The sequence below is a fragment of the Tachyglossus aculeatus genome, chromosome X1 (assembly GCF_015852505.1).
Source record: "Tachyglossus aculeatus isolate mTacAcu1 chromosome X1, mTacAcu1.pri, whole genome shotgun sequence".
NCBI classification, from domain to species: domain Eukaryota; kingdom Metazoa; phylum Chordata; class Mammalia; order Monotremata; family Tachyglossidae; genus Tachyglossus; species Tachyglossus aculeatus.
Window position 1 is genome coordinate 46,366,395 of NC_052101.1, and position 12,435 is coordinate 46,378,829.

General features: G+C 44.0%; 1 protein-coding gene across 3 annotated transcripts in view; it reads left to right on the forward strand.

Moving 5' to 3' along the window:
* Positions 1-12,435, forward strand: part of ACSL6 (acyl-CoA synthetase long chain family member 6) — a 131,262-nt gene that overhangs the window by 32,355 nt on the left and 86,472 nt on the right. Inside the window, exon 1 of one of the 3 annotated variants that reach the window (XM_038771985.1) lies at positions 1,300-1,557. The exons of the other annotated variants lie outside the window; for them this stretch is intronic. The gene's annotated coding sequence lies outside the window, so the exon portion shown is untranslated. Of the gene's footprint in view, positions 1-1,299; positions 1,558-12,435 lie in introns of those variants that run through there. 3 annotated transcript variants of the gene reach the window in all.

Below are 12,435 nucleotides of genomic sequence, written 5' to 3' on the forward strand. Positions count from 1 at the left end.
ACCAAGCAGTTAGTACAGTGACCAGCACACAGTAAGCACTCAATAACTACAATTGATTGATTGGAGAAGAAGCATGGACTAGTGGATAGAGCTCGGGCCTGGGAGTCAGAGAGCCTGGGTTCTAATATGTGTTCTGCCACTTGTATGCTATGTGACCTTGGACAAGTCAGTTAACTTCTCTGTGCCTCAGTTACCTGAACTGCAAAATAGGGATTAAGACTGTGAGCCCCATGTAGGACATGAACTGTGCCCTACCTGATTAGGTTGCACCTACCTCAGTGCTTAGTACAGTTCCTGGCACTTAGTGCTTAACAAATGCCATTTTAAAAAAGACATTAATTGGCAGAAAACTTTACAGTCGCACAACTGAAAAGCTTTTTTTATGGTATTTGTTAAGCGCTCACTATGTGTCAAACACTGTTCTAAGCGCTGGGGGCGGTGCATGTTAATTAGGTCAGACACAGTCCATGTCCCCCTTGGGGCTCACAGTCTAGGAGGGAGAACAGGTTTTGAATCCCCATTTTACAGTTGAGAAAACTGAGGCACAGAGAAGTTAAGTGACTTGCCCAAAGTTACACAGCAGACAAGTGGTGGAGTCAGGATTAGAACCCAGATCCTGTCTCCCAGGCTCATGCTCTTTCCACTAGTACATGCTGCTTCCCCTGCTTTGACCTTGTTCTGGCTGGTAAACAGAGCTGTTAAAAACTTTGTCTGTTGCACAAATGAATGTATCCAATCACTTATTTAGCAACAGATGTGGCAAGTTACTCAGACTGGACCACTGCACTGAAGAAAGGAAAATTTTCCTATAATAATAATGGTATTTGTTAAGCACTTACTATGTGCAAAGGACTGTTCTAAGCATTGGGGGGATACAAGGTGACCAGGTTGTCCCACGAGGGGCTCAGGGTCTTAATCCCCATTTTACAGATGAGGTAACTGAGGCTCAGAGAAGTTAAGTGACTTGCCCAAGGTCACACAGCAGACGTGGCGGATCAAGGATTCGAACCCATGACCTCTGACTCCAAAGCCCCTGCTTTTTCCACTGAGCCACGCTGTTTCTCTATCAAAAACACTCTTGCCGACACCGTCTAATACGTTGGCATATCAAGGGTTATGTCCTGGGAATCAGTGAGTTTGCTAATGCAGCCTAAGACGACATTAGCCAAGCTCAACAACTTTGAACAGTTCTCAGATGGAAGTGGTGGGTAGGGGAGGGCTCTCTGAAGTCAGCATTTCTTCTGCAAGTGTTCAAGTTCCTGCCAGATTTTCTCTGAACTCTGAGCTGGTTGGATCAAAGACAGAGGACCTATTCTAAAGTTACCAGTGCATCTCAGAACAGAAAGTCTGTTGCAGCAGCTTTGAACCTGCACAGAGAGCCCTGCTGTAGCATCCTCAGCCCTTTTATTGGCAAAATGTTGTAATTTCTGCCCGCAGATAAGAGAAGGGCCACATTCACGTTGGCTCGTGGGCCTTTATAAAGAGGAGGAGAGGTTTAGTCCGTTACTAGCTTGGATGGATCGACAACTCTGAGATCCTCTAACCCTCTCAGGAAAGGTAGGAAGCACTTTTTGTGTTCTGCAGGGTAGTTTGGGTTTTGGGGGGAGGGGGGTGATTTAATTTTTATTTTTTCATTTGAAGAAGGAAATCAGCTCCCTATTGAATTTGGGGTTTTCTGTCCAAAAACAAATATTGACACTAGAGAATGCTAAATGTTAAATTGTTCATTGTTCACTAATTCATTCTTTGAGTGAATTCACTCAATTAATGTAATTGTATAATTATATTTGTTAAGTGCTTACCCTGTGTCAGACACTGTTCTAAGTGCTGGAGTAGATAAAAGTTAATGGGGTTGAATACAGTACCTAGGCAGTGGTATTTATTATGCACTTTTTGTATGCAGAGCACTGTTCTTAAGCTCTTGGAATTGTACCATATAAAAGAGTTGGTAGAAGCTTTCTCTGCCCAGAAGGATCTTAGAGTTTAGAAGGGGAGACAGACATTTATATAAGTAAATAAATTACAGATGTGTACACAAGTGCTGTGGGGCTGAGGGTGGGGTGAATATCAAGAGCCTAAAGGGTGCAGTTGTAAGTGCACAGGTGATGCAGAAGAGAGGAGTGGTAGGGGAAATGAGAACTTAATTGGGGGAAACCTCTTGGGAAAGATATGAATTAATTACTAGTGAGGTTTGTGGAGAAGTAAAATCATACTGATGGCTCCCTCTTCCAGATCTTAGTTCTGGGTGCTTGGGGCTTTTCTAAGATGGTTTTTAACCATGCAGAAAGCTGTTGGGCAGGAAAGTGGTATTTGTTTTGAAGGGATGGTGTCCTGCAGCCGGGGACTCCACAGGTGGCCAAACCCTGCTGGCTGTAAAAACTTATGAAGCACAAGATTCATGGAGGGTCAGGGAAAAGTTTCAAAGTTAACCTTTTCACTTAGCCTACAGACTAAGTGAGTTTTGAACTTGTGGCCTCAAAAGATGAACTCACCTGGGCAGTCCAAGGCTGTTGAGCATCCCACTGTGGGCAAAGTCCATATTTAAAAGTATGTGTGTGTGTGTGTGTATGTATATGTAATACATATACATATATTTATGTTTAATAGACAAAAAACTGTTTGGCTTCATATCCACAGTGGGCATACCCTTGACACCACTCATCACTTGCAACGAGAGCCCTGGGCACACAGGAGTAAGGTTCACTTAGCTATGTAATCATACACCAACCCCAGAGCCCACTCTGCACTCTTGCCAGACTGCCAGATAATGTTTTAGGAGTTGCACTCTTCCTCCCCTCAGCCCTGATCCCTCTACTCCACCACTGCCCTGGGAAGCCTCATGGCAGTCCCATGAGCCCACACAGGTTGGCAGAGCCACCCCCCCGCCACCACCCAGCCTGGCACATCCAGTTCCCAGGGGTCCATCAGGTGGACTCTGGACTCTTCGGGGTGGCCATCGGAGGATAGGGTCCCAAAGTCCGTTATCCCATCTGTAAAATGGAGATTAAGACTGTGAGCCCCATGTTGGACAGGGACTGTGTCCAACCTGATTAGCTTCTATCAACCTCAGTGCTTAGAACAGTGTTTGAAACATAGTAAGCACTTAACAAATGCCATCATCATCATTATTATTATTGCCAGGGGACCTAGTAGCTCCCTCTTAAATTCAAAGGAAGAATTATGCTTGTTCACTCTTCTGGCATAAAAAGAGCTATATCAATCAGTGGTACACACAGTAAGTGTACTAAGCACTTAGCACTGTTCACATGTGTCTTATTATTTTAAGTCTACTAAGCACTTAGCACTGTTCATATGTGTCTTATTATTTTTGTATATTCATCCCTCTTGACTGTAAGCTTAAGGGCAGAGAACATATCTATTTACTCTTTACCCTCCCAAGCACTTAGTACAGTGCTCTGCACATAGTAAGTGCTCAATAACTGCCATTGATTGATTGATAAATTCAATTATTAAGCCATTTCATCTTGATATGCTTGTACTATCCAGCTCCCCCAATTAGATTTACTATCTTCTCTCTGTTTTCTCATCCTTAAAATGGGGATTCAATGCTTGTTCTCCCTCCTACTTATTAATCAATGGTATTTTTTGAGCACTTACTATGTGCAGAGTACTGTACTAAGTGCTTGGAAGAGTACTTAGATTATGGGCTTCATATGGGACAGGGACTGAGCCCAGTCTGATTATTTTGTATCTCCGTCAGCTCTCAGAGCAGTGAGAAGCAGCATGGCCTTGTGGTAAGAGCATGGGCCTGAAGTCAGAGGACCTGGGTTCTAATGCAGGGTCTGCCAGTTGCTTGCTGTGTGACCTTGGGCAAGTCACTTAACTTCTCTGTGCCTCAGTTTCTGTAACTGTAAAATGGGGATTAAATCCTACTCCTTCCTACCTAGCCTGTGAGCCCATGTGGAACTGGAATGTGCCCAACCTGATAAACATGTATCTACCCAGTGCTTAGAACAATGCTTGGCATATAGTAAATCCATAACAAATGCCATAAAAAAACCAGTGCTTGGTACATAATAAGTGCTTAACAATTGCTATTATTATTATCATTAGATTGTAAGCTACTGGAGGCAGGAAAGTGTGTCTTTCTCTTGTACTCTCCCAAACTATTAGTACGGTGCTTAGGAGTCCATAGGTGCTTAATAACTACTATTAATTCAAGTATTAATTTGATGGAGTGATTGGGATGAAAATTCCCTAACATCTCTGTGGCTCGAGGAGGTGGTAAGAGCAGCCATATAAATAAACCAGGCTTTCTTGTCTGCATTCTCTGGAGGATATTTGCGATGGCTGGGCTCCAGAGATCAGCTTGAAGAAATGGATCTGTTGATGTAGGTGACCCCAACTTTTGTATTATCTGTGCCCTGGAACCTTGTTTCCCCTTGAGGGGTGGTCTTCTGCACTGTCAGGAAGGTGTCCAGAGAAGGAAGGCTGTGTAGATGCCGCACAAACCCTGAAAGCATTTCAAACTTTTCTCAAGTGCCTGCCATTCTAACACCTTCTCCATCCCAGAACACTGGTTTCTGTGACCTGGATCTATTTACTAACTGCTATATAACAGGCATAGCAACTCTGTCCTGAAGGGAATCCAAATTCACGTCTGGACCATGACTCTTCCCTTCCCACCCCTTTTAAAGATAGGTCTGATGAAGCACGGGAAGAGGGAGGCACTCTATCTATGACTTCTGTGTTCTTAGAGGAGCACCATGGCCTAGTGGAAAGAACACAGGGCTGGAAGACGGAGGACCTGGGTTCTCATCCTGGCTCCACCACTTACTTGGGCATGTCACTTCACTTCTCTGTGCCACAGTTCCCTCATCTGCAAAATGTAGACTCAATTCCTGGTCTCCCTCCTATTTAAAATGTGAGCCCCATGTGGCACCCAATTATCTTGTATCTACCCCAGCACTGAGTATAGTCGTGGCACATAGTAACACTTAACAAATAGCACAATTATTATTATTATTATTATCATTATTATTATGGATTACGGGGTGGTGTTGGTCACTGGAAAGGCTGTTCCACAAACGTTGGTTTGTGTAGAAAAGAATCCCTCTGACAATTAAGCCTAAATGTCTCACAAGGTATTGAGAATAACCAGAAAGGAAAAATGAGGTAAACATATGTTTATGAGTAGCTGGCAGAGTTGCTCTCTGCTTGCCAGGTGGTTTTCCAAACACTGTAGGAAGATTTTCCCAGAAAACAATCAGAAAGGCATAAGGAATCATTCCCAGCCACCTTGAGATCATGAGAAATCTGGCCCAATAGAAAGAGCATGGGCTTTGGAATCAGAGGACTTGAGTTCTAATCCAGACTACATCACTTAAATGCTGTGCAATATTAGGCAAGTCACTTAACTTCTCAGCGCCTCAGTTTTGTCATCTGTACAAAGGGGATTAAATCTGTTCTCCCTCCTTCCTAGGCCGTGAGCCTTGTATGGGACACGGACTGTATCTGACCAGATTATTTTGTACTTACCCCAGCTCTTGGTACATAGTAAGCTCTTAACAGATACTACAATAATACTATTTTCTGTCCGTAAATCATTTCGACCCCAGTTTTAATCTTAGCCTTTGCTGTTTCTCTTTTTATTTCTCATGTTTTCTATGAAGATGTCTCCATGTTCCATATAGAGCTGATGCCATTCTGAGACTTTTTCCCTGTTCTGGCTCTGGCCGCTATTCTGAGCATTAAAATGAAGCTCTTTTAAGATTTATGGATTTGCGCTTCCTCAAGGATTGTGTGACCTTGCCTGTGAAGAAGGCCTGAGTGACACTGAGAGTCTCTGTCTTTTTCCGGGAGGAAGAGATCAGTGAGCTCAGTGGCATAGCACAGTGGATCGGCTCCCAAGAGTCTAGATTCTCCTTTTTTTTTTCAGTAGTATTTGTTAAAGGCCTACTATGTGCCAAGCACTAAATTAAGTCTTGTGGTAGATACAAGATAATCAGGTTGGGCACAGCCCATGTCCCATGTGGGGCTCTCAGTCTTAATCCCTGTTTTACAAATAAGGTACAGAGAAGTTAATTGACTTGCCCAAGGTCACACAGAAGGTAAGTGGCAGAGCCGGGATTAAAATCAGCCCATGCTCTTTCCATTATGCCACACTGCTTCTCTTGGGCCGCAGTTCTTCTCTTCTGTTGCTTCTGAAAATGGGGATGAGATGTGGCAGTAGCATGTTACTTCCTGAGCTGGTGTATTTTGACTATAAAGTTGACAAGATAAGTTGGCTCCCTTCTTTGAAAGAGAGGCTATCCTTTGACACACTGCCTCGTCACCTTCTCCCCCTCCCGCTCCATCCCCCAGCCCAAAATGTGCCTTGTACCTTTAGGACACCATGGTGTCTGCTGCCACTGACATCTCTGAGGTTATCTGTTCTGTTCTATCTACCAGCTGCCATCCGGTACAGGGGAACCGAGTGTGAGAGTGTGGGTAGTTCCATGCAAACCATCACCACTGCAAAAATAACTCTAGTGCATGCTCTGTTGGTAGTAGGACATATTTCTCCTCTAAATCATTGAGGTCTAATCAATGCTCACCCACGTGGCACAAGGCCAGAAAAGGTGTATTACTCTATGTGGAAGTGTGCAAAGATCTGTCAAAAACACCCACTTGTGGGCATGGTTTTACCAGTGGCAATTCATCTTGAACCCATATCACTTAGCTTCTCTGTGCCTCAGTTACCTCATCTGTAAAATGGGGATTAAGCGTTTGGCACATAGTAAGCGCTTAACAAATACCATCATTATTATGATTGAACCAAAGGACAAAGCTGTACTCCACCCTCTCCTATCACAAAGATGGTGACCACATTTGATGGCATTGTCCAAGTCATGAGAGTTGTGTAAACTGGACTCTGGTGCAGGATTGGCTGATATTAATGATTTTGTTATTCCTGGTGCTCTTTGGAACCCAGTTTGGTCTGTGTTCAATGAGAAGCATTCTCAGAGAAACCACTTTAGATTTTGTGAACACTATTTTATCATAAAATTGCAAGCCCTCATGTAAAGTAGCCTGACCTGACCTCCCCAACCATTTTTTTGCTAATTAGGGCTGTTCAGTTAGACTCGCTCTTGAAATGAAGAAGGGCAGGTGAATTACAGCCTATAAGGACCACTTCAGACTGTTTCACTTTTGTGGTTGTCTGATTTGCTCTATTTTCTGGGACTAATTCTCCTGTTATTGTGTGATACTCTTAGAGGGCTTGAATATAACACAATTTTTGTTTGTTTGCTTGTTTATGGTACTGAGTTCTGTGAAACGTTCTGCTTCTCAGAACCACAATGAGTAGAGTTGCCATTTGTCTGATTTAATACAGTGTTGTTAGTCCTGTTTCCAGCTGGTAATCTGCATACAGTAAGTGCTCAATAAATACGATTGAATGAATGAATACACACTTGGCACAAGAACCCTTTATGTCCAATATTTTTATTTTCATAACCCAGCTCCCCTTTGCTTCGACTTCTGCAGCCAAGTCTCTTGGCTTGGAAGCTGTGTCTGTGTTCACCCAGACTGGAGAAAGCAAGTTGGGGGAAGCTCATGGGTCAATCAGTAATATTTATTGAGTGCTACTGCGTACAATGCACTGTACTAAGCCCTTTCAGAGAAAAGCTCTCAATTTGGACGAACTTGGTATACAAATTGTCCTGTGTGATGTCATCGTATTACACTGTGTATCCAGGGTGACACATGACATCACATGCATCTTAAGTGTCTGGTATTCCCGAGAGTTGTTAAGTACCCATCCTATTGGTGAATTGTTACTTGAAGGTTACTGAAAGGTTTCATCCACTGTCTTCTGGAAAACTACCGATAAATGGGCTTAATAAATTGCCCCCACCGGCCCCTGGACTGGATTATGAAGTACTATCATGTGAGGCTTAAGCGCCTTTTCCAGGCCTCATTTCTGAGGAAGCCAACTCTCACAGAGCATTGATTGTTCCCACGTTATGTGCTGAAAGAGTTAATTCGCCTCCACTTTATCCTGGTTCACCATAGCGTAAGTCTTGAAAACAGAAGCATCCAATTCATCCCAGCCAGGCTGGAACATTTGGATAGAAAGAGAGCTGGAAGAGGGGGGAAAAATAAAAACCTCAACATTCTGTAAACCTCAAAACCCCTTTTTAGGCTGTTTGAATGGTAATGGTCCTTTGCAATGAACAATTGGGTTAAATATGAGTTTTCTTGTAATGTTAGTTCAGTCATTAGGGTGGACAGTAAACTATCAGGGGCCCATAAAAAAATCCAATAAAGGAAATGCAAATGTCTTATCTCTTTGTGGTGGGAGAGTTTCTAAGGGCTGAGAGAAACAGGGTAGAGAATGTAAAATCATTCAGGCGGAAGAGAAACCGGAAATAATTGAACTCCTTTTAACCACGATGAGTATTATATTCTACTCGTCTTGCTTTAGCAGTCACGGGAGGCCGGAAAGGGGGAGACCAAGGACAGGCTCTGCCCCAATCAGCCCTCAAGAAAGTCCTTTTTTATGCTATTTAAGTGCTATGTACCATGCACTGTACCAAGCCCTGGGGTAGAATCCCCATTCCACCACATGACTGTTGTGTGACCTTGGACAAGTCACTTCACTTCTATGTACCTCAGTTACCTCATCTGTAAAAATGCAGATTGAGACTGTGAACTCCGTGTGAGACAGGGACTGTGTCAGATGTGATTGACTTGTATCTACTCCAGCACTTAGAACAGTGCTTGGCAGATAGTAAGCACTTAACAAGTACTATTATTATTATTAGGTGGGAGGTAACTGAGGCACAGAGAAGTGAAGTGACTTGCCCACGGTCACCTAGCAGGCACGTGGCGAAGCCCGGATTACAACTCAAGTCCCTCTGACTCCCAGGCACCTGCTCTATCCACTAGGACATGCTGTTTCTCTTGTGCCAGCCCCTTTAGTGCTTGCAGCCTGGGGGTGAGCTGATGGCATAACCGTGCTGTCAGTGAGCGAACAAAAATGCTCCAAAGTCATCCTTAGCTTCCTATTTTAAAAGTTCAAGACCTGTCAAATGTTCCATGAATGACAATCAGAACAAGTTCACGGTGGGCTTTACGTGAAATAAACCTCCCTGAAATACACCCCTTCCCTTTATTACCACCTGTTTTGTGCTGTAGATAATGCATCCTCTCACTGCAGCAAACTCCCTTTGGGCAGTACCTGTCTTTTGTTTCACTTTACTTCCCAAGTGCTTAGTATTCACTCATTCATTCAATCAAAATTATTGAGCACTTACACTGTACTAGCACCTGGGAGAGTGCAAAATAACAATAAGTAGACATATAGTGCTTTTCACACAGAAGTGCTGAATGAGTACCATATCTACCATCTGCTGAAGCAGTCACTTACCTTGGTCAGAATCATTCTTTATGTCCTGTAGACTGTAAGCTCATTGTTGGGCAGGGAATGTGTCTGTTTATTGTTATATTGTACTCTCCCAAGCACTTCGTACAGTGCTCTACACATAGCCAGGGCTCAATAAATACAATTGAATGAACGTCCTATTGGAAACCCAAACATCTGATTTAAGCTTCTGGGAATAGGTAATAGCATCCTACCATCCAGAAAGTATGAAATCAGCAAATAATAGTAATAATAACTGTGGTATTTGTTAAGCATTTACTATCCCCTAAGTGCTGCCGGAGATACCATACAATCAAATCAGATGTGGTCCCTGCCCACCCTAAGGCTTAATCTAAAGGGGAGGGAGAATAGGTTCTTATACTCATTTTATAGAAAAGGAAACTGAGGCACAGAGAAGTTAAGGCAAGTGGCAGAGCTGGGCCTGGGAGCACAGGTCTCCTGACTCCCAGGCCCGTGCTCTGTCTACAGGACCACAATGCCAAGTCATGGGACCACAGAGGATGTTTTCAGGCTAGGATCTCCCTGTCAGCACTACATCTTTCAGATACCAAGAACAAGAATGTATCAAAGGCAAGATAAATGTTGGAAAAGGTGGAAGGGAGGGGATGGGGGTGGGAGGAGAAAGGTTTGTACAAACACAGGAGGTTTCCCTTTGGAAAGGTGACACGGTCATGCCAACCCCTGCAACAAAATGCTCATGAGGAAGTAGATGTGGATTTATTCCACACAACCATTTCATCAAAAGCCCAAGGGTCAAGTCTAGGCGTGATGCAAGGGAGCAGAAGCGTATATTAGTCAATCATTTTTATTGAGCGCTTCCTGTGTGCAGAGCACTGCATTAAGTGATTGTTAGATTCTACTAAGAGATTACAATATGAGTTGATAGACACAGTCTCTGTCCAAAGTGAGTTTACAGGCTAGAGGAGTACAGCTAGCTACTGTCTATAGCTCAGAGAGGTCCATCCTAGGGGTCCTTTCAGTTCCAACAGCGCATTGGCTTTAAAGCACTCAATTACTTTGCCCCCTCCTTCCATGCTTTCCCACTACAACCCAGCCTGCACACTTCACTCCGCTAATGCCAACCTACTCACTATACCTCCATCTTGTCTACCTCACTGCTAACCTCTCACCCACATCCTATTTCAAACTGGAACACCCTCCCTCTCTATACCTGACAAATGACAGCTCTCCCCACTTTCGAAACCTTATTCACCTTATTAACCTTGAGAAGCAGCGTGGCCTAGCAGAAAGAGCTGGGGCTTGGGAGTCAGAGGTCATGGGTTCTAATCCCAGCTCTGCCATTTGCCAGCTGTGTGACTTTGGGCAAGTCACTTAACTTCTCTGTCCTCAGTTCCCTCATCTGTAAAATGGGGATTAAGACTGTGAGCCCCACCTGGGACAACCTGATCATCTTGTATCCTCCCCAGCACTTAGAACAGTGCTTGGCACATAGTAGGCACTTAAATGCCATCATTATTGTTATTATTATTAAAAGCACATCTCCTCCAGGAGGCCTTCCCTGACTAAGCCCACATTTCCTCTTCTCCCACTCCATTCTGTGTCACCCTTGCACTTTGGATTTGCACCTTTTATTTGCCCCTTCCTCAGCCCCGCAGCACTTATGTACATATCCTTATTTACTTATATTAATGTCCATCTCCCCCTTGAGACTGTAAACTCATTGTGGGCAGGGAGCGTGTCTACCAACTCTGTTATATTGTACTTTCCCAAGCACTTAGTAGAGTGCTCTGTGCACAGTAAGTGCTCAATAAATAAATTGATTGAGTGATTGATGTGCTAAGAGATTGTGGCTAGATTGTAAACTCCCTCTGTCAGGGATTTTTGTCTTAACTCTGTTGCTGTCATGAGCGCTGCTTACAGTGCTCTGTACACAGTCTACCTTGGGAAGCAGCATGGCTTAGTGGCAAGAGCAAGGGCTTGGGAGTCAGGATGTGGATTCTAATTCCGGCTCTGCCACTTGTCTGCTATGTGACCTTGGCTAAGTCACTTCACTTCTCTGTGCCTCAGTTATCTCATCTGTAAAATGGGGATTAAGACTGCAAGCCCCAGGTGGGACAACCTGATTACCTTGTATATACCCCAGCTCTTAGAACAGTGCTTGGCACATAGTAAGCACTTAACAAATACCATAGTTATTATTAGTACCTCCATAAATGCTATTGTTTAACTGAGGTAAGTGCAGCCTAGCAAAAAGAGCTTGGGACTGGAAGTCAAGAGACCCAGTTTCTAATTCCAGCTCTGCCACCGACCTGCTCCGTGACCATGGGGGACCTCAGTTTCTTCATCTGTAAAATGGGGATAAGAGATGTGCTCGCCCTACCTGTGAATTGTGATTCCCCAGGTGGGGTGAAAATGGTCCTTGATCAGATTATCTCTTAATTTACCTCTGCACCTTGCCCGGTGTTTGGCACTTGAGTGCTTAATAAACCCCATCAGAATCATTATTATTATAATTCCTTGCTGTCGGAGGTGATTTTCACGATTCACCCTTGCAAGCTCAAGAGCAGAGGAATGGCAAGTGGTGCATTACAGCCGGAATCCTTGTCCACGGAGGAAAATCGTTGTGTTCCTCGCATCTGTCCACTGCAGTTCACTGGGTCAGAGTGATGAGCTCCAAAGCAGGCAAATCTGGATCCTAGTGAGAGCACGTGTGAGCGGGCAAATGTGATGCTTCCCCTTCCCCAACCCCGCCCCGGTATGGTGAGTCACAGCTTGGCATTGGGTGAGCCGTGGTCCCAGAGAATGCACAAGTTCATGTATTTTAGGATTTGCTTATCCTTGTGAGCTTGCTCGCCATCCTTTTTGGGGGAGGAGAAAAAGGTGTTTCAGCCTGAAGTTTGAATTGCTGAATCAAGTGATTAAATGGGTAATGATGTAGCAGGGCAAAATCATAGTCCTTCCATTTTGGAAGGCGTCTGTTTGGAGTGAGTCCTTCCAAGTTCATGTAGACAGTTCTTAACCTTCTATCTAACCTGCCTTGCGGCTCCTTCCTTCAGTCAGGTGTGACAACATGTTGTGTGGAGATC